The sequence below is a fragment of the Glossina fuscipes genome, unplaced genomic scaffold (assembly GCF_014805625.2).
Source record: "Glossina fuscipes isolate IAEA_lab_2018 unplaced genomic scaffold, Yale_Gfus_2 2, whole genome shotgun sequence".
Taxonomy (NCBI): Eukaryota; Metazoa; Arthropoda; class Insecta; order Diptera; family Glossinidae; genus Glossina; species Glossina fuscipes.
Window position 1 is genome coordinate 5,244,738 of NW_023998416.1, and position 21,085 is coordinate 5,265,822.

A 21,085-nucleotide genomic window follows, 5' to 3' on the forward strand; every position below is an offset into this window, starting at 1 on the left:
ATTGAACTTTGAAGCAACGTAAAAAACTTGAATCCCCACAGTAATGGGAGTATGAATATATATATAAATGTTTTTGATCCTCACGAAAATTCTTAGTTGTTGTACTTAAATATTTCAGACCTCACTTGAACGATGGGAAATATTTTATACAGTCCTGGGCTATATTTACTTTATGGACGTCTTTATTGCGCGCCTTTATTAACATGCGAATCCTTGTAGGCAAGGGAATGGTCTTAATACTTTAATCTTTAAAGGTAGTTCTGCAAATATGGTTTCTATTAATATGAAAGTCTATCTACTCGTGATGGGTATCTTACCTAATAGTAGCTCTAACGAATTTGTCTCAATATAGAAATCTTTATAAATATATTTTTTTCTATCAAGATATCTGCAATGTCAGAGAATGTCTTCCGCCGCTAATATTCGAATTGTAACTCACTTAATATAAAACCTAACTTAAAGGTTTTTTAAGAACAGGAAAACTTTCTAATATTGGCACGTCTTCATTGGTGCGAATGGTAAAAAGCGTACGTCCACTAAGTCGGCTTAATATTTATTAACATAGTTTTTCTAATTGGTAAGTGAATCTCTACTCTAGGCCTGAACATTTGATAATATTGGATACAGTATTAATAACAGTGATCTAGTCTCCATTAGCAACGACCTCTGCCATACGCGAACTCTTATTAATACCTTCGCATTTGCTTTCGCGAATTCACCGCCGGTACACTTCTTAGTTTATACTCCTAATACGGGTGTCTTAAGTAATAACTTAATCTCCACTATCCAGATGAATGTTTAGTAATATGTGAAACTCCATTAGTAGAATCGTCTCTATAAATATGAGTGACGATCAATGCCAATTCTTGGCTTGCTGCGCCAACCTTTGTTAATACTAAAGTGTATACTTGCAAAAATGTCCGTTATTTTGATTAATTAGTTAATAAATTTTATTTAATCATTAAATATATTATTATCGTCAATTAGGTTGAATTTAATTTTTATGATAGTAGCCATCTTTAGATTTTATTACCGGTAGTGCGAAAATCTTTCTTAATAAAAGATCACATCCGTTGATAAATGGAAAGCTTTGTAATGGTTGGAGTTTGACGAAATTGTTTTATACCAACAGAGCGCCTGACTAGTTTACCTACCATACATGATTCCCAGCACTTTCCATGACACTCGCACCTTCTCAGTTAAATCTCTTCGCCATGCAGAAACGACGACGCATAGTTAATACTAATTGTCTAAGTTAGTTATGAATTTTTTTTCTCATTCACACACTGCTACACATATTAAAGCTGATGTTGCTGGAATATCAAAATCGAAATATTTGTAAAATTGTTTTCAAAGTGACAGGAAGCTTTTCTTTTTGATAGGTGTATTTTTCTGCATAAACATTTTGCTAGAGATTCGTTTAATTACTTTACATTTACGATTCCTGTTTCGCCAGTTATTAGTGTAAAGATCAGTAATGAAGAGTGAAGTCGTCGGCTTGGCATTCTTGAGTGTTCTCTTCTTAGTGATATTTATGGCGTTTATATTTGTCTTGTGGTGGTTGCTGATGCTGTTTATTTGGAAGACAATAATTTCCAGGAGTAAGGTTTGTTTTCCACCTTTTTCCACTGTAGCAGTGCTTTCTCTTTATTTGCAAGAAATTGTTTATGTAAATAATTTTAAAATTTTTGGTTTATGTCAATCGACTTTTCCTTCTTTGCTTTTCTTTGAAAGTGACTTTTTTTCTTTTTCAAATAAATTTCGATAGTTTACCGCATAGCTGGACGATTCGACGCAGCCATACAATTTATATGGATGTCTTTTTTTAATATTGCCGTTTACCCAAACATACGTAAATAAGATTCAAAGAGAACTTTATCGGGTTGAGGGACGAGTCTGCTGCTATCGAACTTTAAAGAACAAAAAAAAAAGAAAAAAAATTGTTTCTCGAATACGTACACATATGTAAAAATGCTGTCATTTTTTCTTATTATTCTATAAACGAAATTCTGTATCAAAATTATCAGTGAGGAAACATTATATTCAAGATTTAATGTTTGCGATAAGTGCAACTAAATATATTGAAAGGATTAATATTTCAGATAAATATTACGATTAATAAACGAAGTGATATCCCTGCTCTCTTTCTTCCTTATCTCTTTTCAAATTAGAAAAGCATTTTATCGAATGAGTGATTGTATAGAATGGTGTTTTGGAAGTTTTTCTTAAATCTTCCTAATTACTTTTAGAGGCTTACTATACTTACCTGCGCGTAGAGAGGACCCAGAGACTTGCGAAATGTAGGAACACATAGAGAAGCGAGCCGAAAGCATAACAAGCCGGAGCAGCAGTATAAGGTGTTTCTCTTCGGAAGTTATTATCGAAGCTTGTTCGGAAAGAAGCCGCAAGATTGTCTTTTTTAAACTAAATGAAATGAAGATCAATTCAACTGCCTTTGTAAGTAAGAAAACCTTGAAGCTACTACGGAGGCCAGGCAATTATTATGCTTAGCTTTTAGGTGGAATTGCACTGCGTTTGTAAAAAGAAAAACATAATTAAATATTAATAATAGGCATAACTACTTTGAATATTTTAGCGAACAAACTAATGAATTACTTACATATTCGTGATATTATTAATAAATGATAAAAGTAAAACTTCCCCTGCAGGTTTAGAGCGAGATATCCTATGTTGCATAAAGTTTAACAAAGTAATCAGAAGACCTACAATGTGACCACGTTCCTATTGCGGACAACTCGCACTTGAATATGTTGCTCGTATTATTTGGTTAGGTTTTACATTCATTGCGCCTTCGATGTAACGGCATTTTTTGCCTAACCATGTGGTTCGAAAGTTCATTCATTTAAGAAAGAAAAAATATTATACGAAACTAAGATTCGGGAGCAACTATTCTTGCGCAAAAATTGAAATAATTATGCGAAATGTAGGAATGAAAGCCACGACGAACAGCTCTATACTCGCATCAGATCGATGATTACATACCTTACAATACTTTACACAATAAACTTCTTTATTTATTTTCCCGATCAAGTATCCAAGAATTACGCCTTATTTCCTTCTACCGTAGCTCTAATCATACAGTAAAATTGACGCGGTCCACATTTAACTGGAATCTTATTATTCTTCACTTATTTTCGCCAGAAAGACCTAATAAATACCCTTTCTTGCCATAAAAATGGTTGCTTTTTATTTGGTGGGGTTAAAAAGATAGACCTATGCATTCCAGATGAGGATCACTCATTTTTATGTCAAATAGCTACTATAGACCATTTTTATCATAAAGTATTAAAAAACGGACCGTGTTCCTCTATTAAGACTTATTCTGATAAGGAGTGCTTCACGGTTGGGTCAAATTCGATCCAAATTTTCCCCATTATCTACTTTTGTGAAGTATTTGTTGGATTTTTGTAGAGGTCTACTAAAAGTTGAATATTTTATCATACAAAGATTTTTTTGCGGCGTTACATCGGGAACGATGGTAAAAATTATTCGATCTAATCCTTTTTGGCCCGAATTTGCACTTAGTTTAAAATACGTCCGTATACTAAGTTTGAACAAAGCACCTTAGAAGTGGTGACCTACGGGTTGAACAGGAGAAAACAAGGCGCACAGATGGCCAGACAAGCTTAGATCCATTCAGAAAGGGATTCTCTATTGATCGGAATAGTAAAGGTTGGAGTTACCTCAAGTCGTTCTCCGCATTACATACATTCGTATAAAGTTAATTTATCGTTTACCACAAGTGGTGTAGACTATAGAAACTTTTCCGCTGAAGAAAAACTTCTGTATCTAGCAATAAAGTGGATTGGCGTTAAGCAAATTGCGTCAATATTATCCTCGCGGAAAACAACATTCACGTATATCGTTTGTTGGGCAAATTCAATGCGTTTAATTGATTTGTTATGGTCGGTTAGACTTTTTAGTTAATCTTCGATTTAATTAACAAACATTTTTTTTTAAACTGATTTTATTAACTGAAAAACGAAATTTTGCTCGACCATAGTTCTTATGAATTTGATTAAACTATGTATTTCTGTTTCTTTATATTTTTAATATATTTATATGCTTATCATGAGTAGTACATGTGCCAAACACTTCGCAATTAAAAGATACTAAGAACTATTCGTAACGCTGTGATTGTTAAGAACGGTTTACATAGTACGAAATGCTTTCGATATGCAATTCATTTTTGTTGCGCAAGAGTTTTCGACTCGCCATACGTAATAGGCAACCAGATATTTATAAATTGAAAATCCTTTGGGTCAATAAACTTGTATGTATTTTTAAATGAAAATAATCAAGTCTGGCATAAGGCAGCGCTTTTTTATGAAGAAATCTAATTAATTTCAAAAACTTTTGGAATTTCGAGTTACGCTAATTTGTGCATTTATTTTTCTTTATGTTGCATTTGCAAATTTTATATATACAGTCAAACCTGTTTTTGTGCGGTCTTTTTCATGCGCTCTTTTTTGTGCGATTCTTTTTTTTGTGCGGTATATGAATATCTACACATTGAATTTCGCCGAGAGGTTAGGTCAATCTGAACTGTGTTGGCATCACTTTTTTTTGCTATCAGTGTGTATGTACACATTGCAACAGCCATTTTCATACCTATTGCATCAGCCTATTTCATTAGGCATGCTCAATGTTCTTATGCATATTTTGCATTGAAAATTTCTCCTTGTTTAAAATTAGAAATTAAAATTTTTTTAAATGTTTCAATGTGTAATTTAATTATTTATTTTGTTTGGAAAGCACTTTCTTGTTATTTCGTGAAGCTTTGACATATTTTTTAAGTGAGAGTTTTTTTATGCGGTCCCTCTCTACCGCATAAAAAAAATTTTCTTTAATATGCTGTGAAAAATTATTTCTTATAGCTATTTATGAAGTTTTTGAATATTTTTTTTTTGTGCGGTTTTTTTTCTGCGGTCCCTATCTACAAAACAGGTTTGACTGTAATGATTTAGTTCCTTAGCTGCCCTACTCACTACTTACTACGCCTGCTTTAATATTCTCAAAATTTTTGGCTTTTTTCTATAACCGGTCAGACAAACGGAGTAGCCGTGCCGGTCTATTAAATGGATCAATTAATATTGACACTTTCTTGAATCTCGTGCGGGTTGAATGAAGTTTCGCATAGTAAATATCTTTCTCAGTCAGCGAGAATTGTAGAACCAATGCCATTCCTATTCATCGAACTGTTTGTTGAAGTGGCGATCGTAGTCCGTAAATTTTTTTTCCAAAGTAATAAAAAAAATTTGAATCGTTATATAGGCTTTAATCTTGCATTCTTTAATCTTCCTTTCAATAATATTACATAAAATGATCTTCCTCTACATATGCAAGCGTAACTTACTTACGCTTTAAGTATTTAAACTGACATATTTGAATTAAGCTTACATTGGCCATTGCAACATTTATTTTTAAGGAAATCTTTTTCAAAAATCTCGATATTTCTTTATTAACACTGGTGATAGGTAAGGAAATTCGATTCGATTTGAAATGAAAATAATATCTATTTGCTTTATTTTTTTCCCATAGTTAATTCTGCATGTGACAAAGATCGACATAAATCAAAATTAGAAAAAAGGTTTTCAAGTATACTATTAAACGTTATTGTAAGAATTGATCATGATTGTTGAAGCAATTCTGTACTTGACGGCCACGGTGTGTATAGTAATGATTGCTCTCTTACTTATATATTCTTGGCTTAATATGGCTTCCCAGTAAGTCTGTGTGCAGGCGCATTATTCTCTTCCCATCCTGGGTCTTATAGGACTAAGAATGCAGAAATCTGGAGGGTACTTGCAATTATTGTACGCATTGAACGACATAAAACCAACTGCCAATGCCGAAAAATTGTTTTTTTTTTTTTTTTTTTTTTTTAGGTATATAAACATATTTCGGAGCATCTGGTTATAAAGATTTACCGCTGATTTTATTTTGAATTGTGCTGGCGGGCTTCTACTGTCAGCAGTCGTACGAATAAATTGAATTGATTGTATTTTGAAGAATTTTTTGAGCAATTATTAACAATGCAAAATTTTTCTATGAAAACATATGTTGAGTGCAATAATATAAAGAATTTGAATTTTATTATGTAAAAATGAATCTGAAAAGCAATTGGATGTTCCCCTTATTAGATGTCAAATTTTTTAGTTTTTTTCTTAGCTGACATTTTCAAATCATAAATGACACTCAATTTGAATCATAAATGATGGAACATGGTAATGCTGGTCGTTGAAGAAAATTCTTTAAAGTATATGTACATTGTTAACTGTTGCGATGAAAATAAAAATGGGGTTGTGACGACTGCACATTCGATTGTAAGTTCAATACGGAAAGTAAACACAATAAGAGTAATTAGTTTCTTGTAAATAGTTCACTATTGGGCCAGGAATATTGTTGGAGCAATCTCAATCTCAATTAAAATTCTTTAAAGCATATTGTCAGTTGTCATGAGCGATAGAGATAAATATTGGGTCGTGGCGGTGATACTTGTAGCTGTGAAGGTTTCAGTACTAATAATATATTGCTATCGCCGTTGGTGCCCATCATGGAAATGAGTTTCTCTTTTCAGCTGTAACTTGCCTGCGTAATAAATTTTTTTCAAAATGTTGTATCATTATTTTATTTATTTATTTTTTTTATCCGCCTGAACGACCGAGTATGCAAAGGGTATGTTCAAATTCCAAATGCGGGCAGTATACGGCTCGAGATCGGTACAGAGACATGATTATTGATTTTTTGTGTAGATGATTTTGTTTTCCATGATACGTGGTTTCAAGAATATGGTGCAACGTATTAAATATATCGTGACGCAACCAATTTACTCATGGGCAGGTTGAATGATCGTGTAATCTTCAGAAATCCCTAAAGTAAATTGGCCATCAAGATTTTTCAATTTGGGGCAGAGCGAAGAGAATCATTGTTTTCTTCTAAAAACCACAAACTCTCAATATTCTTATCCTCGAAGATTGTTTGCATTTTTAATAAAAGCATTGGAGCAAATTTATGTGTTCTAGTGTCGATTTTTGACAGAAATCTAAAAACGATCTTACCCGATCTTTGAAGTAAAAAAACGTTTTATTATTAAATTCCACGGTTTTATTTTTGTTTCAAATTAAGCCGGTTATTTGATCACTCTATAGCTTGCATTGCTAGCAAAAGTTTATGTAAAGGGCAATGATAAGCGAACTAGTTTTGAGATCAAAAATCCCCAAGTACCTAAAGGTAAACTAAAAGAAATAACAGTCAAGGAAGAAATATCGAAAGAGCAATTATCCAGGAAAGGCATCGTGGAAACCGAACATTGATCGTCAAAACGAAATAATGGTATTGCTTTTTAAAAAGGTCAGTGGATATAAAACATTGTTCATTCGCATGTCATCAGAGTAATTTGGAGAAATTTTTAAGGGCATTCGATAACAGATAATTACTGCGCGTGTAAATCAGCTAAGCTTTTGTAATAATAATGTGCTTTCTTGATTTTCTGGCTGGGAGAGTTAACTTTTTATATACCCAACTCTTTTTTTACACGGTATTTTTTTTACGCGCCTCTGAAATAACACATTTCACCGGTGAGAGAAAATACACTTTTTTTATACACGAATTTTATGTTCTAGAATGAATCCAAGAAATAAAGCTCTCTTTTTAACTCTAATTTTGACTGTCGCTCACAAAGACTTATCTATACATAAAAAAAAAGAACAGTTGAGGGAATATTATGATTAGAAGTCAGTCGGTTTACGCTCACACATGTGTGCTACTGATGGCAAAGCACCCGGCGTACCAGACAGAATGCCTTCTGATTACCTGACCTGTTAGGTCCATGCAACATGGATTGGCTGAACGGAAGTCTATTTGTAGTAGAGAAGAAAGCAGCAATGCCCTAGAATACTAATTGGTTATATGGCAATTAGGGTTAAAAAATTCGGAAAACCATGAGTATCGGCAGGTGGTAATCGTAAACGGTATGGGAAAAGCCGATTGAAATTTTATTTTTGTATTGTTTATGCGAATCGAGACGAATTTGGTGTTTAATGTAATTCCTTTTAAGTATTATGAAGCTTCTCGGCGAAATGATACTACAATTAATAATAATCATAAAGTATGAATGTACAAATCTTCTTAAATCTTTTTTCATTTTTCCTACAATTGGAAAAAAAGTTAAAAATATTTTATTTCTTTCATATTTTTACTTTGTACCCAATGAATTTTTAGAATGGTTTCCCATAATGATGCCTTTTCAAAATGTTGCTGCTAAACTGTTGCTAAGCGAAGTTTAACTGCTTATAAAAGAATCTCAAGGAGCTTACAAAGTTCGCATTCATATAATGCTAATGTATTCTTGTGTATGTTGCTCCCGCTTTCTTCTATACTTATGTGAAGAAAATTACTTCGTCTGCGATGCACATATCATTCTAGATGTTAAGGATTCTTGTGCAGTTGTTTGAATTTTATTTTTTTTTTATCAAAATTTTTTCTTACAATTGTACCATGGAATTTCCATGAAAGAGCCTATTAGGTTGAATGCAATGAAAAAATGTTCAAAGAGGTGGAATCGATTTAGATTACGGCGAATTTTATCCAACGTTTCATTTCATAGACGTCTATGAGCTAAGCTTAGTGTGCACGATATAACACAGATTCATGACAGTCCGGGGTTTTTAGAATTAAGTGCAGTAATATGAGAAATGCTTTCTTATGCCTAATAACAGATGCAATTGCTCTATGTAAGTGTTCTTTCAATATTTGCTCGAGTGTGTTTTTTGCAAACTGTAAAAAATGTTTTTAAAATTTCGAATCTTTCAAAGGCATCCAATATGCGATCTATCTACTAGTACTAACTTTATTACGATCAAGAATCTTAGGCTATTTTGGAATTTCGCAAAGCATGTTGCGTAAGGCACGTACAAGTTTGCGTTTTAAAATCATATCTTATTGAGTGCTATAAGTATAAGGTAAGAAAAGCGAGAAACGTTGAAGGGAAGGGGATGATGATGACGAACATTTTGTTTTGAGGTAGTCAATACATTGACTTTTCCAATGTTAAATTCTTAAGAGAATCACAAACTGGTTTGTCTTGAGAAAAACATATGAAGTAATCATAAAATCGTCGCCGTTGTATCAAGTGAATGCGAATAGAGCGCGATTGAAAAATTTCGCTTGTCATTAGCACTCTCATCTAGAGTCTTATTATTCTCTTGTTATTATATATCTGCATATAATTCCCCAATGTTTTTTTTTTTAATATGAATGATCATTAAGAGGATGTTTCCTATTCACGAAACGCGATGATGATCAGAAAGAAGTGAGGGGAGAAGAAGGAAATAGTGTGGTGATGACCGTAGCCTAGGGAATGGGAGCACAAACGATAAGGGTTATGCCTTTATGGATTGCTAGTTAGCTTTCCCCCACTACGATTTGAACTCGCGAATATTAGCTTTGTAGCCTCGATTCTTACCCACTCGGCTACTCATGGCTAAAGAATAGCTTTAATTGGTGCGTAAAATGCTCATTTCGTGAGAGCAAATTCGTCGCAGACATCACTGTACTCCTATTATTTCAAGACGTTTAGATTCTTCGCCATCAGTATCCCAACATCTTTACAATAGAAGGCGAATTGTTTCAATAAGGATAATCGTGGAACATTGCGGCAGCTTGCATGATATTATTGTTTCATTGAAAGATCGAAAGAACGTCATTGAAATGACGTTACGGTACAATTTTGAAAAAACTTAACAAGCTTTGCTAACTTCACGAATAACTTCCATAGATTCCATAGAAAAAACATCGAAAATAAAAAACAAAAGCAACGTACTTCAGTGACCGGCAAAAAAGTCACATCGTTCGCTGTGAACATCAGATTCATTTGTAATTTTTTTATTTTTTTTTTTTTTGATGAACAGTTAGGGCTGGCATAGTAACCACTCGTAGCTATGAGAAAAATGTAGAAAAAAATGATATTCGAATCTATTTTATATGCAAAGTGGCTAAAAAAAAAACAAAGTGCTTTTGATTTTAATGTTTCTCTGTTTTGCACTTCACATGATTTTGAGAAGACCACGACAGCAAACACACGTATACAGAAATGAAATGCTTTCATTGCTGTCCATGAGAATATTAGCGAAGTCGTATGCGAGCACACAACAATATTGGGTAAAAATAATCATGATACACATAACTAAACAGAAAACTTAGGCTACTTAAGTTTCATTGATCTGTGGCAATGCTTTTCTCCTTTTTTCTTTTGGAGGAAGCATTTAGAAAAATTTAGAATTTGGTAACCTCGATATTGGCTGCTGTCGTTAATGGATTTTGCAATTTTTTCAATGACTATAAAAGTTTCATTACTGTTTGTTTGTTGCTGAAACCGTTCTTTTAATGGATTTTTAAATTTAAGCGAAAAATTACTTTAATCTTATACGCTGGTAACAGGGCTGCTATTTATTACTTCTAAGATGGGTCAAGTAATTGAAAATACTTTATATATGAAATAGTGAGGAAGACAACAGAAATGCATGCATAAAGACTTATTTAAGGTGTACAGTTACACTCGCCAGCTATTATTATTAATATGCATACGATATACTAATAGTTGCTAGGAGAACCGATTAAGAACATAAATCATTGATGCAAGAAGGCGAAAGGCTGTTATTGAAATTCATTGCAATTAAACTATGAGAGAATTTCCAATAAAAAATGAATTGAATAATTAATGACCGAAGCTCATAGCGCTGAACAGTGGAATCAGAGATAATAAACTTGCAACTGGTTGGATGTTTTTTTGTAAATTACACGAATTCGAAAGCGAAAAAAGCATGAGTAGAGATTAAGAGATTTTTAAAACAGAACACAAATTTTACAATAAACGGCAATTAAAAGCAAAAGTAGTAATTAATGAAGTTTAAGTAGCGCGAGTAGCGCGAAATGAAAAAGTGAAAAATTATATTTTTTATAAATGCTTGTAAATGCCAGATATAAGCCAATAAAAGTGGTAAAAAAAAAAGTTATGTTTACGTACTTTCTTTGAATGGCATTAAAATTTTAATCGTTTAATATTTACAGTTTAATATTTTTTATTGTTACTTTTAAGTTTTCGTGATGATGTTAAATAGCAAGGATGTTCTCGATGTCTAAATGTGTTTAATTAGATTTTTCCTATGTAACCAAACCAAGAGTTGCAAGCAACGTAAGTTGTTAGTCGATCAAAATCCCAATCAATTGATGATAAAGAAAAGAAAAAATCTTAGTAATTACGAGGCTGTGCACTTTATGCGAAATATTTCAGCTGCACTTACATCACGCTGTAATTATTAATATAACGTCTTCTCAAAATAAGGCTTTATATCGGAAAGGATCGCAAAATTGATCCGCTTCAACACATTTCCAATAGCGTTCGCCCTTCGATCAAAACAAGTATCAAATTTTATCAGAAATATCTCCAAAATTGTGGCCTATTATAGCTTGAACACAAGAAAACAAAACGAACAGACGGACAGACAATTAGACAAGTCCTGTTGGATGGCGCATACATTTAGCACAAACTTAATCTACTATGTATAAAAAAGAAGAGAATTTATTTTGAGGTCTGCCTTAAGACTTCATAGAAATATATTCGGATAACTTAGTCCTACTTTACGAACACTTTATTCATTTTCGAAAAATAACATCTTACGTCTAACGTTTTGTGTATTCCACAATTTTACAACATGTATAAAAGTGCTAAATCCTAGCTGCCAAATAACGCTCAGGACAAACCCTTGCAATTGCTCTAGACTCTAAAAATTGAGAGATATTTTTCATTACTGTCCGATAACTCACTTGCATTTCCAAGTCATTGAAAAGCATGCAGAGAAGAATATACTGAGATTTGGTGGCTAATATCGTTTTTCTTTAATTTTCAATAAATTCTTTAAAATAAAATATCGCAATAAAAGCTTGAAAAGATGTTTAATTTATTATCAATGAGACAAAAGCAAGACTCGCCTATGAAATATAAAATCATACAAAGGGATTGAAATGCTTTTGTATATAATAATTTATTGCTCTCTCTCCCTTTGAGTCTAATTTATTTTCAATAGTTAGTCAGCTGATGGCATTGTCTGCATTAGTGATTTTTTTTTTTTTTTATGTCTATCGTTCGAGTAAGTAATTGTTATAGTTTATCTGCATTGTCTTTAGCGTTAATAAACAATTTTGCAAAAATGTACAATTAGTGGCGAATAAAATAAATAAAGCGACACATGATGATAGTGACTGATAATGATTTTCTTCAGTTTTAATATCTCCCTCTCTGTCTCTCTCTCTCTCGCTTTCTCCTTCTTTCCTACGTACCTTTTATAACGAACAACAAATTGATATTGTCAATGACTTGTAATGCGTACAAATAAGAGCATTTACAATGTAAATTAAGTGTACATACACATTTACACGCACAAAAAAAAAAAAAATGTATATATATATATATATATATGTACGTAGATTTACAAATAACGTATATGCATAAATAAACATATAAATGCATAGAAACATATATAAATATATATATGTATATATATACATACATGTGTGTATGTATTTCCTCATCTATACATACGAAGTTAGAGTAACAACAACAACAACAGTTTTTCACAGCTACAATTAATTAGCAACGCAAGCACTCTTACTTAATGGCGTTGTTTGTTGCTGCTTTTGTTTGCTTTAACTGTGTGCGTGCTAATATATGATTCGTGTTTGTTTTTGCATAATAGTTGTTGTTTTGCTAATCATTTAGCTGCTGTTGTAATAAAACTGAGTTACGACGTTTTTATTTCGCTTTGTTTTGCTTTTTGTTTTTTCAAGTATAAATCATACGCACTGGTGTATTTAGTATTTCAAATATGTTCAAGTATTTATGAGAAGTGTATGGTAGAGAGGAAATTAATCCTTAACGTTTGTTGTTATGTTGAAGAACCATTGCGTTAATCGTGAATATAACTCTCTAACACTACTAAATTATTATTATGCTTAAGATTCAATTTAGGAAATGAGAGAAATAAACTAATGAGACTCTTTCAGATAAAAGATAAGTTAAGTATTTAAGTAAATAATGTATCCCCGCTAAGATTCTACATCGAATATATCCTGCGATCATTATGTTATCCGTTTTATTTAGGAAAATAAATTTATACAGATTTTAAGAAAATTCCATACAATCGTTAAAAGGCAATTCTCCTTTAAAAAAATTGAAAAAAAAAAACCTTCTAAAAATACACTATAAATTCTTTTCGAATATATTGTTATAGTTTTTTGTAATGGTTTTCATATGTTACATGCATGTGCGTAAACTTATAGCTTCACCTTTAAACGATTGCGGTCACATTCTTTTTATTCCTAAATCCAATATAATCGTTAAATTACTCCATACACAGTTAAGGATGATGGCTTCTTTTTTGTTTGACTTTCAGTTTACCGTCTGTGTAAAGTAATAACATCCACGTTTTTTTCCTTTTCATACGATTCTTTATATATGCAACGGTGTTTAAGTATATGTAGCCAATTTGAAGGTGTCCTAAAAGCTTAAGCATAGAAATAAATATAACCCGGCACTTAAAAAAGAACACATGGTGCTCATAGTCATTGTCGTCGTAGTATAAGTAATAAAAGGTTAAAGTCTCAGATAAAGATATATGTATATTATACGTTGAATGCACTGTTTACAACGAAACAATTGCAACTTTTCTACTAAAATATTCTATTGTCATTTCGTGGAATTTCTAGAATGTATCTATGTCATCAATAAAGGTTCGTTGTCAATATCATCGGTGAGATGAATTGCTAAAAGGGCTACCGAAGGCCCTCGATGGATTGTCACTGGCCAAGTTTTGGCCAATCTTCGACAGATCGGAATTAAGATCGTGTTTACATTGTTTTCAGTCCGCGTAGAGAATTTCCTTTTTGCATATAATGTATTGCATGACTTGCATGGTTGAGTGCAATCCAACCATCATTTGGTCAGAATTATTAACTATATACAATTGATCAGGCCCAGCCTAACCTCACAATGTTGTGAAACTAAAATTAACATTTCAATAAGAACGTTTTCAATCGATAGAAGGCACAGAAAAGAGTTTATTGAAAGTCATTCTGCCCTTAATCCTACTGAAAGTGTGCTCACAGCTTGATAAATGGCAATGGAATTGATCGTCCGATTAATTGCTTCTTGATGGATATCAGAAGCAGTTGGAGGAACAAATTTCTTTTATTTGGTAAGATTCACAAATAATGTTTAGACAAAACACTATCAATACGTTTGCCGTTACGAACTTGTAGCATATTTTCTTGAATTTCTTTCCGAAAGTTAGAGCAGTGTGTCGGAAAAACGCTTGAAGTACCTAAAAAGTTAGTGTTTTTTCAATAAAATAGATACGTACGAGCTCTGACACAAAGACTGTTTCTTGTGGTACGAAATGCGAATAACTGATCATAAAATTGGTGGAAATAAATCAATCGGAGAGTGATAGTATCATTGCGATCATATAATGGCTTGGTTTAAATCCGATGTACGATAATGTTACGAACGGCTCGGAAAATATTATTACGAGAAATAATAATAGTTTTAATAGTTGAAAGTACAACTTTTTCATCTAAGCAAGCATATCGGATCCCGAGAAAATGTATTTAGCGTTATTCATTCAGTTAATTTATCCCTTTTAAAACAAAATTCGCACATGTTTTGTTACAAACTGTAAGCTTATGTGAATACATACCCTACTGTCAATAAGTGTATTAAAATACATGAAAAGTTGTTTTTTATGTGAAAAGCTATAATGCAGTTTAATTTCGATCACAATTATTTTGACATGAGGCCGCGGACAGCAGAATGCTGATATTAAAAAAAATTTAAAGAACTTGAATGTAATTGTACTGATGATCTCGCGGTTTGAAACTATTTTTATTTTGCTTGTGATTTTGGATGAAAAGTTTTTCGCCACATGCGAAGGGTATCAAGAGATTCGGTTATTATCGAGTTGAATTTGTTTTGTAAATTCTTATCCACTTCCATTTCGGTTTCTCACACTTGGACCGTTAGGGTAACATAATTGCAAACTCACATAGCTGTTGTTACTTTTATAAGTAGGTGTTAAAAAGCCTACAGCATAAAAATGCGCTTATTTTGGGACAATTTATTTTTATGTGTAAGAAAAACCTATTACTGAGTGTAAAGGGACTACGGAAACAGTAAAAGCTTTTAAAATTGTTATAAGTATTTACACATACATGTATATACATGTCCACATGTGTGTTTACGTACAAGTCTTTCGTTGAGGCATTCGAATTCTTTGTTTAAGTAGGTGATAATAAGCGCAAAATAATATTAAATTCTCTTATTGTCGATGGAGGAAAAATGTAGTTGTGAGGTGCAATGGAGGTGTTAAATTTATTCTAAAATAATATACGATCAAAGCTAATAGTGATAAGCTTGGAAATTTAACTGACACTCGCTAAGGAAAGTCCTCTTTAAATGTCTTCAGAAATTCTTAGGCTAAAGGGAGTGTAGACTGATCCGAGAATGAAAAGCATTTTAAAAATTCCTTAAAGGAATTGAAAGAAATAATTAGAAATAGTAGAAGGCGAGAAAAGCCGACTATAAGCACGCTACGCTACTTCGGACAATACAGTTCTTCGTTTTTCTAATAAAATGCCAAAAACTATAGCTCTTTTGCATATAAGGGCATATTTTTTGTAGGAGCGCTTAAATGAGAAGTGACCCAGAATTTGGTCGAATTTTATTAAATTTAATTTTCTTGTTAAAAATGTTAGTATTTGATAACTATTTTCATCACAATGTATTAAAAATTAGAACCTTGACCCCGTTTATGGAGCACATGTTATGATTGAAAATCAAATTTTAAAAATTTTGTCATATAAATGCTTACTTTTCTATGAAACTTATGTGTACACTGGCGCCCAAAAAGATTGACCTATATTTACTAATTTGGTATAAGTAATTCTTATGGTATTTGATCTACTCGATCCAAATTTTTCACATCTAATGATACTATTATTTAGCGATTTTTGCAAAGAAATTTTGAACGTTGCCATTTTTCCATATTTACCTTTTCAAAATAACGCGTTATATGAGTGGTCCAACCCAAGCCAATTTCAATTGGGGTCGATACTTACATCGAAGCACGTCAGTGTACCAAATTTTGTTAAAGAACCGCGAACATAGACATACATGAATGGGCATCAGAGAGACCGACGAACGGTTAGATAGACAGAGAGACAAGCTTAGATTTATTCGTAAAACGATTTTGAATGGATCGATATAATAAAAGGTGAATCTCTCTTAGAGCCTTCTGAGTGTTATATATTCGCGTGCGAACCAAATATACCGTGCAGCATAAGTGGTATAGGGTATTGAAAGCAAAATGTTATTATTATAATTATTATTATAATTGATTTAGACAGAGAACTGAGTAAAATAAATAAATTGTAGAACTAAAGTCTTACAGCAACAGCGCCTAAGGCTATCGGCTTGATTAAAAACTCTGCCGCACTTGAGATTTACATCCACGTCAGTTGAGTTGTTGGTCGGAATTATTTCCCTACTCGGGGGGAAAAAATCATCAATTATATTTGTATACATCACAATATATATAAAAATAGTCCATTATAAATATTTGTAAATATTTGAGTTTTTTAGAAGACGTCTTGTACGATTACTTCCTAATTGAAATTTCGTTTCAGAAGAAAAATTTTTATTTATTTTTTTTTTCGAAGCAGAATACATTTTCCATTATTAGCGGAAATTTGAAATTTCAATATTTATTGTTCTTTCTAATGTTTCGCAAATGCGGTACAAAATTGTTACTATTTTTTATTTTCCATTTGATAAATAAGCAATAAAAATATCATTTTACTTCTACTAATCCACTTGTTATGACTGCTAGACTTGAATTCACCCAAGAAATTAATCAAACGATCCCAAAATCAAAAAAAAAAAAAAAAAAAACCCAAAAAAAAATAAAAAAAAACTCTTTTCGAATACCCGGTAAATGACGAAATGGTATTTTCTAAGTGGGTCAGCCGTAATGGGCGGATGTAAGTGCATCCGCACATACATTAGTAAAAAACAGTTTTTTTTTTTAAGTGAAATCTATCCCGAGCTTGTCGACGATGATTCTGATGGTGGCGATGGTGTTATTATGCAGTTGTTTGTTGGCTGTTGATGGTGTTACATTTTATTGTATAGTTATTGTTGTTGCTCTTATTTGTTTAATCTTCCAAACAGCGGCACCAGCAAAAAAGCGCACATCAAACACACAAAATGTCATTTGGAGCATATGTTTCAAGCATTTTTCATAATCAAAAAGCTTTTAGTGGCTACAACGAAGGCGACGTTTCATTCTTAACAAATGGTTAATACAAATGTTTTGCTGGTGGTTGGTTTTTATTTTCATTGGTTTCTCACTAGCTTAAGTGAAGTTTTGGTTACTGCCCAACAGCGAAAGTTAAATGTGTTGTGTTAAATAAAAAGCAAAAAAAAAAAAAAAAAAACAAACGAAAATAAAAATAGAAATAAAAAAATAAAAGCAGCAACAATAACAACAATAATAGAAAACAGTAAGAGTTTAAACTGAAAAAGCGTTTTTATTATTGCAGAATGTGTTGTGCTGGCGGATTTATAGCATATATAATGCTTTGCGTGTGTAAGTGTTGTGTGTTATATCTTTTATATCCTCTTACACACAAACGTATTTTGTTGGTTTAATATTGCATCTGATGTAAGTTGAAGTGTTTTTTTTTGCTACGGTTTACCAAAGCGCGAGCGAAATGGGGCAAAAATAAATAATACTTTCATAATTGCTATTTGTTAACTGTGTGTCTGTGCTTATGGGCGCTGGTTGTTGGTTTTGCGAAAGATAAAAAATTTCTGAAATTTAACTCTTGAAAGTCGCATATTATATATATTATCCGATTAAAATTTATATTATATTCAGGTATTTTTTTTGATTTCGCACGTGCTACTAGAGTCCACTTTTTATTCGCATTCAAAGATATTGTTACGCAAAGCCTAAGAACAAGAAACAAATTAATAGTTTTTAGCTTATTACAATCAAAATGTATGTGTTTATGTTTAAAGTCTCCAACAGCATATTTTCAACTAAGCTGTAAGACCGTAACGCTTACGTACGTAGGAACGCAGGGAACGTGCATGTATTGTCGAAAAACTTAACATTCTACGTGATGTGAAAATCATTGCAATAAAATAAGGACAAAGAAAGAGTAAATCGTGAGAAAAATTCTCTATAGTTTGTAGATAGCAAAAAAAATTCGTAATAACGAGAGCATAGCGCCAGGTTGCAAACATTTGTAGCCTAGTTTTAGGTGTGTGTTGTAAAATAAATTCTGTTGGACTGGTCTTTAAAAAGCATAATTAACCTTTTCACTGCTAAAAACACACCTGACAAGTCTACAAAAACCTCCGCTTTTTCTACTTAAGGAACGTGTTACGTGCCAACAGCAACTGTGTTATAGTAAACTTGCTAAGCTTGGTACATTTTTTTGTAATGCTCATGGTATTGTGTTTAAAATGTATTTGATAATGTTAAAGAAAAACTCAATATCTGCAATATTTTTCATAGGTGTGACCTTGAGTGCCTTCAAAGGAATTCCTTTTATGCGAACACCTTCCTCGTGGCTTAACTTCACTTATCCGTTGTTATAGTGGATTATTTGAGCAGGAAGCGGCGCCATCCCCTGATTGCGACAGTCCCTACAAGCCAGAAGCTTTATTTAGGCCGAGGTACTAGACCGATCTATATAGTCGCTTATTTATGTATGGCAATTAAAGTCGCTCTATGCAAGGATTCGAGGCCCATCTGGCAACTCACTAATTATATGATACACGTCTTCGGGTAATCCATAGCCACGACCACACTTCGCTAAAGGCTGTACTCAGCAGACAGAACTCAAAGCCGGTTCGGCCGAGGTGTTTGTAGGCATCACTATCTCTCAAACAATTCATTGCATGAGCCTTTCGCAAGCACATGTGCATAAGCATGCGTGGTAACCATACGCTTTGCCTTGGGATGTGAGAGCTTACTCGGTAGTCTCAGCAACTGCCACATCGTTGTACCCTACCAATTAATTAGATCTGTTCAGCTAGATCTTTAAGGCGTCCATAGCGTAGAGTTATTATTCTCATTATAATTAATTTAGTCAGCGAACTAAATTCAAACGTTAGCATCTGAGCCTATCGGTTTTATTCAAAATTCTACTATTCTTGAAATTACTTGCGGGTCTCATGATTAAGATCAAAGTGCATTACTCGTAAAGATAGGAAATACTCTTTTATAAATTTATGGGAAATCGCCGTCGTCAGGTTACAGGCAATTTAAGCCTTAAACTCTTTTTAGCCGTTAATGTATTGACTATCGTCCAAGGATATCACGAGAATATGACAGTTGCAGCACATCCACGTCCTTCGTTACTGTGACGCACCGCAGCAGTTAAGCGCGAGACTTGTTCTGCAATACTGGTTTAATATTAAGTTAGGAACATTTGCACAATTAAAGCAATACCTGAGACCAGTAAACCTACAATGCTTTCTGTTAGAATATTAGAAACGATTTTCTTAATCGATCAAAGAATTCTGCAGGGTTATAATTAAGGAACAATCATGTTCAAATAATAATTTTTTACATTTATATTACGTATATCGGAAGTGCTTGATAAGGTATAAAATTGTGCTTGACTAGATATGCCTTCAGATATGCCATCTTGAAAATTATTTTTCATCAACGTCGAGGCGAATAAAAATTACGACACTTCTGGCACCTAAATCGAATAGTGTGTCCTATAAGTTCGATATGATTAGTGACTTGTTCATTCGGGAAAAGTATTCGCTCAATTGTCGGGTCGTTCATTCCTATATTTGTCCGTCTGTCCTTGTTAATATTTGCTGATATATTGTACTTGATGCATTTTCCAAAAAATTTAGCTGACGTATTTGTGTTTCAAATTTATTAATTACAATATGTAAAGCAAAAGCATTGCATCAAGAGAAAGTAGACAGAGGTAGATGAAGGAACGGCTATAGTGAATTTTTTTTTAATTACGTGTCAGATTAAAACGATTAGCAAAGGTTTCTTTTTCTTTTATACCAATTATCGAAAGGTGGGGGTGTATTTGCTAAAACCCAAAAGAAATCTTCAGAGACCTCGAAGAGTGCATATATTCTTGATCAGCATCAAATACTGAATCGATTTCTTGTAATATTTTTAAGTTCACTTACGTTATTGTAATATTTTTCTTTTTTCTTCTCCTACTTGCTGCCCGCCTGCGTTCTATAGTTTAGACTCGCATGTAATCATCTACTTATATATATTATCCACCGTTCGCGTGGGGAATGCTTCTAAGATACAAGTTATTATTTTCCAATCAACTGCGCTAAAAAGATTCTTAATTATTTACGAGAGAATATTTTACGACCGAATAATTATACTTTCAGTGTCATTCTGTGCGGCGAAAGCCAATGGATTTATGTAATCGCTTTCAAAATAATCCTCAAAGTAATGAGAAACAAAAATACAAAAAAATTGATTTCTGTCATAAATTTTTAAGATGATTATGTAATAAAATGGCAACAATGATGAATTTTTCGTTTAAATATAGAAAATAGAATAATTTTCTTGAGAAACGTAAAAAATTTTGAGAAAATGTACGAAACAGCCTAACGCAGAGCGTATTGTAAAGAGATTGTACATCGCGTTGGCAATTGAATGCCATGAAATGTTACGGTATAGCGTACGCATAGAAAAAGGGGGAGAGAGATAAAAAAGTAGAGAGAGAGAGAGAGAGAGAGAGACAAGTGCATTAGCCCCTAAAGTGGAAAATGATAATAGATACGACGGCATACGAAACTAAAAACCAAAAATGTTATTTTTAGTAAAAAATTTAATTTGAAATTTTTTTCCTCTTTTTTTTTTTTAGTTTTTTTGTTTTTTTGTTTTTTTTTTTAGTACAACAATAAAGGAAGTATGCAAGTATGTATAAATGTTATGCAACGAAA

At 32.6% G+C, this 21,085-nt stretch overlaps 1 long non-coding RNA gene across 1 annotated transcript; it reads right to left on the reverse strand.

Annotated features, from left to right (window-relative positions):
• Positions 1 to 1,415: 1,415 nt before the first annotated feature.
• Positions 1,416 to 20,567, reverse strand: LOC119633873. The gene is made up of 3 exons (XR_005246901.1): positions 20,309 to 20,567; positions 2,267 to 2,529; positions 1,416 to 1,910 (listed from the first exon to the last, which is right to left on the reverse strand). It is a non-coding gene; the product is annotated as an uncharacterized LOC119633873 (long non-coding RNA).
• Between the last annotated feature and the right edge of the window lie 518 nt (positions 20,568 to 21,085).